General features: G+C 59.2%; 1 non-coding gene across 1 annotated transcript; it reads right to left on the bottom strand.

Moving 5' to 3' along the window:
* Positions 1–3,849: 3,849 nt before the first annotated feature.
* Positions 3,850–3,933, bottom strand: LOC148217342 (small nucleolar RNA SNORD45). The gene has a single exon (XR_015801085.1). It is a non-coding gene; the product is annotated as a small nucleolar RNA SNORD45 (small nucleolar RNA).
* Positions 3,934–5,330: the final 1,397 nt, after the last annotated feature.

Here is a 5,330-nt window from a genome sequence, read left to right as displayed (position 1 = left end):
CCCCTGGATCATCTTAGGGGGGTCTCAGATCCTGGGGGTGTCACCCAGACCCCCAAATTTCGAATGGAGGCATTGGGGGGTGCCTGTGTCATTTTGGGGAGGGGTCACCCCTGAATTCCCAGAAACTTTTTGGGGTGTCTGAGGTGACCCCAATGCTCCCCCCAGCCCCACTCCCGCACCCCCATCCCCGGGACTGCGCCGAGGAGCAGCGGAACGGGCCGGGACCCTCCCGGGACACCCTCATCTTCCTCGGGGGCACCCGGCCCGGCCCCTCCGCGTCTTCTGTGACATGGACACGGACGGCGGCGGCTGCCTGGTGCGACTGGGAGCACTGGGAGCACTGGGAGCAATGCTGGGGGGTCCTACAGGCGTTTAGAGGAGGATTTATGGCGTTTTTGGGGCGGAAATTTGGAGGTGTGGGGGCAACTGGAGAGTCCTGAGGGGGGGTTTGGGGGCAATTGGGGGTCCTGCAGGGGGTGTCGGGGAGGTTGAGGGGTGCTGGGGGGCACTGAGAGGGAACTTTGGGATACTGGGAGGGGGTGGGGGCTCTACAGGGATTGTGGGGGGGAAATGAGGGGGTTTGGGGTAATTGGGGGGGTCCCGCAGGGGGTGTTGGAGGGCATTGGAGAGGTTGAGGGGTGCTGGAAAGGCACTGGGAGGGGACTGGGGGGCACTGGGAAGGACTGGAAGGATTCTCTAGGGTTTATGGGATGGAAATTGGGGTTTGGGGGATCAGAGGGGTTTTGGGGTTTTGGAGGGGGTGGGACTCGTACGCCCGCGGCTTCGGCAACGTCAGCGGCGAATTCTGGCTCGGCCGGGGGGCCCTGGGGATTTTGGGGGGCCCTGGGGATTTTGGGGGGGACCTATAAAAATATCTGGGGGGACTGGGAGGCACTGCCAGGGTTTGGGGGCACTTTGAGGAGAGCCTGGGGCGGCAGCAGGGGGTACTCGGTGGGACCCCAAAATTTGGGGGATCCCCAGGGGTCCGAGAGGGGAACTCGTAGGATCCAGGGAGGGTCTCCCCAAATATTCAGATCTGGTTTTGGGGTCCGGGAAGTATTTGGGGGGTCTACAGGAGATCAGGGGACACTTCTGGGGTCCCCAACATTCAGATACGGTTTTGGGTTCCGGGAAGGATTTGGGGGGTCTCCAGGAGTTCATGGGGCATTTTTGGGGTCCCCAGCAGTTTGGGGGTCCCCAATATTTCAGGGGGAGCATTGGGGGGGACGGGGGATCTCGAGGGGACCCCGCAGGAGTCCTGGGGGTACCGGAGGATTTTTGGGGTGCAGGGAACGAGGCGCTGCACGAGCCGACGGCCGCGACCCCCACGGAGCTGCGCGTGGAGCTGCGGGCCGGTCGCGACTCGGCCTTGGCGATCTATCGCGACTTGGCCGTGGGCAGCGCCCAGGAGCGGTACCGGCTCCGCGTGGGAGCGTTCAGCGGCACCGCCGGGGCCGGGGGGGGTTCCGGGGGGGTTTGGGGTGGAATTTTTGGGAGTCCTGATGGGATTTGGGATCCATGGGGGGTTCGGGGGTTCACTGGATGGCAGAGGACTGTGGGGTCGCTGGTGGGTTTTGGGGTCCCTGGGGGTCCCTGGTGGTTTTGGGGTTTCTGGTGGATTTCGGGGTGCCTGATAAGTTTTGGGGTCCTTGGGGTATTTTGGGGTTTCTGCTGAGTTTTGGTGGTTCCTGGTAGGTTTGGGAGTCCCTGGGTGGGTTTGGGGGTCCCTGGTGGGTTTGGGGGTCCCTGGGGTGTTGGGGAGTTTTGTGAGGTCCTGCTGGGATTTGGGATCCTTGGGGGTTTTGGGGTTCACTGGCTGACAGGGGTCTGTGGGGTCCCTGGTGGGTTTTGGGGTCCCTGGGGGTATTGGGGTTTCGGGTGGGTTTTGGTGGCTCCTGCTGAGTTTGGGGGTCCCTGACATGTCCCCCCACAGGAGATGCCCTCTCCTACCACTCGGGCAGCCCCTTCTCCACACGGGACCGGGACTCCCGGGACCCTCGGGACCCCTCGGGCCGCCCCCACCACCCCCCCCACCCCGCGGCCTCCGGGGGAGCCTGGTGGTACCGAAACTGCCACTGTGCCAACCTGAACGGGCTCTACGGGACCCCCGGGACCACCAGGTACCCACCTGGGCCGGGGGGGCACGGGGTGGGGGATTGGGCCGGTCTGGGGGGGATTTCGGGGGGTCTCGAGGGGATATAAGGGGGTATGGGGAAATATGGGGGGTATTTGTGGGGTCTGGAGAAGATTTGGGGGGAGTCTGGAGGAGATTTTGGGGGAGTCTGGAGGGGATCTGGGGGGGCTTTGCAAGGGGCTTTGGGTATTTTAAGGGGGGCTAGGGGAGGTCTAGGGTGGGCTATAGGACTATGGAGGGGTCTGGGGGTGTATGAGGGAATCTTTGGGAGGGTCCATGGGGTTCTCTGAGGGTCCATAGGGGTCTGTGGGAGTCCATAGGGTTCCATAGGGCCCTGTGGAAAAAGGGTCTGTGGGATCTATAGGGCCTGTGTGGTCCTGTAGGGCCTGTGGGGATCTCTGTGGTCTCTGGGGATCCCTAAGGGTCCATGAGTGCCCATAGGAATCTGGGGAGCGACTGTGGGGTCTCTATGGGGATTTATGGGGGTCTCTGGAACTCTCCAAGGGTTCTGACCCCCCAGCTCCCCCACAGGGCATCCACTGGTTCCCCTGGAAAGGCTTCAACGTCTCCATCCCCTTCACTGAGATGAAGCTGCGGCCACAGCGTGGCTGAGGGGGCTGGAGGGGGGTCCCAGAGTTTGGGGGGGTCCCCTGGGGGGGTCCCAGATGGGATTTGGGGAGGTTCAAAGGTGAAGCTTTTATGGGTGGGTAATAAAAGCTGATGGTGGCTCTCCTGTCCTGGGGTGAAGCAGCGTCAGGCTGAGGTCAAGGTCATCCCCAGGGTCAAGTGTGGCTCCAAATGGTCCTTGTGGTTCTGGTCCCAGCGTCACTTGGAGTGCTGGACCCCATCCCTCACCGGCCCTGGACATGCTGAGATGTTCCCAGCCTGGCCAACACGAACATTTCCGTGGCAAATGGGAACATTTTGCATCTCGAGGCTCAGCATGGCCTCGTTTGCCTCCCTGGAGATGCACACAGCGATCACAAGAGACAGAAAACCACGAGGCCACCCAGTGGCACAGAGCCCACGCTGAAAGGCTCCTGCCCTGGGATAAGAACGGGGAGAGACCTCTCCCTGATCACTGGCCAAACACACTCCATGGAGGAGAATGACCTGAAGTTATTGCCCAAAAAATCAGAGGACATTGAGAAATAAAATTACAAGCACCTTTCCCCCATCCTTTCTCCTTCCTGAGCTCTCCCTCCTCCCCACACGATGGCCATTGTGTCTCCAGGGACACGAAAACGACACCAAAAATAGTTTTATTAAAAACAGAATGTTTAAATTGCAGTAGAAAATAGAGCAGCAGAAGCCAAATCTGGACTTTAGATACAAAAGGACCCAGATGAACACGAGGCCCTGGCTCCTTTCCTTTCCCTGCCCACAAACCCATGCCTGGGGAGCTGACAGGAGCCCAGCACAGGCCCAGGGAGCCTTCCCAGGGGCTGCACATCCAAAGCCTTGGGAGCGCCTGGGTCACCCCAAACCTCACCTGTGCCACTGGCACCTGCAGCTCTGGGCACTCTCCAAAACGCTGCATCAGACACCGGGCCTGGAATGTCCCGGCTTTAACCACACACCTGCGGGAAGCACAAAACATTGCGGCTTTAGGGCCGGCCTGAGCAGAGCTCCGGGCTCAGAGCCCGGCCCGGGGACTCGATGGCACCGCGGGCAAAAGCTGCGCTGCCGGAGGGAGGGAGGGAGGGAGGGATGGCCGGGCCTCAGAGTAATTCTAGAGCTAAAGCGGTGAGAGACATCAGCTCGCCTCAGATAATACATGCCAGCGCTCATCCCGGGCCGGCCAGCGCCTCCTCCTCCTCCTCCTCCCCTTCCTTCCACAGCCCCGGCACCGGCACCCACACAGAGGATCCCCCCCGTTCCCCGCTATCCCCCCCGTTCCCCGCTCTCCCCCCAATCCCCGCTATCCCCCCAATCCCCGCTATCCCCCCCGTTCCCCGCTATCCCCCCAATCCCCGCTATCCCCCCAATCCCCGCTATCCCCCCGTTCCCCGCTATCCCCCCGTTCCCCGCTATCCCCCCCGTTCCCCGCAATCCCCCCAATCCCCGCTATCCCCCCAATCCCCGCTATCCCCCCCGTTCCCCGCTATCCCCCCAATCCCCGCTATCCCCCCGTTCCCCGCTATCCCCCCCGTTCCCCGCTATCCCCCCCGTTCCCCGCTATCCCCCCGTTCTCCCGGTCCCGTCCCGCACCCCGCGGCCGCTCCCCAGGATCATCCGCCCGCGCTGCCCCGGGAGGAGGAGCCGCCGCCAGGATCCGCTCCCGGGCCGTGCCCGCCTTGCCCTGGATCCACCCTCATCTCCCCCGCCTCCATCCCCATCCCCCTCCACTCTCGGGGCATCCTTCTCCACCCCAGCCGGCTCCATCCCCTCTGCCTCCATCCTGGGACCATCGATAAAAGATCCGTGTTAATCACAAAAGCATTGGGGCTTGTATAAACCAGAATACTAAGCTCTGAAGCATGGACACTAGATAAAAGAAATGATATGATTAAATAGTTCTGTTTAAAATCACCTTGTTATATTATGCTATGTTATGTTTTCCAAGTAAGCTGCATGGACTACCAGCTTGCAATATCAGTCTTCCCGATAGCCCTTCCTGCCTTTGTTTGATCAGTGCTGCCAATCTCAAGGAGCAGACTTCCAGATTTCACTGGTGGTTATCTACAAGGACCAGACGGTTATCTGTGAGACTGACTGTCTCCGGAGAGTTTGTGAATTGGGATAAGGACGTTTATTCGACCACCACTGCTTACCTGGTGTTATGAATGATGTTCTATTTTTCCAATTTATCAAGCAACAAGATTAAATTTAATAGTAGATTTTTAAATAGTAATAAAAGGAATACAATCAAAGTATTGGAGATGACAATTAAAGTATTGGAGATGAATACAATCAAAGTGCATATATTTGAGAATATACTAAATTTGGCAGTAAGTAATTCAGTATAATTGAGGTTCGTATAAAGCAGAAGCAAAACTGACCGGGGGTACAGGGAGTGGCTCCCATTCCTCACGTACCAAAGCATCCAGGCTAACAATCCCACTTATATACTGTAGGCTACAGAAGGTTCTAGAAAACTCCTCCTACCTTCTATTCCTAAAATCTCCATCACTGTGTGTACAGTGCATGCTCTATAATGGGTTAGGGGGTCTCTCATCCTTTTGAGGGTCTTATT

This window comes from Sturnus vulgaris, unplaced genomic scaffold (assembly GCF_052056855.1).
Source record: "Sturnus vulgaris isolate bStuVul1 unplaced genomic scaffold, bStuVul1.hap1 Scaffold_85, whole genome shotgun sequence".
Classification (NCBI taxonomy): Eukaryota; Metazoa; Chordata; class Aves; order Passeriformes; family Sturnidae; genus Sturnus; species Sturnus vulgaris.
This window is presented reverse-complemented; position numbering and strand designations above follow the sequence as displayed.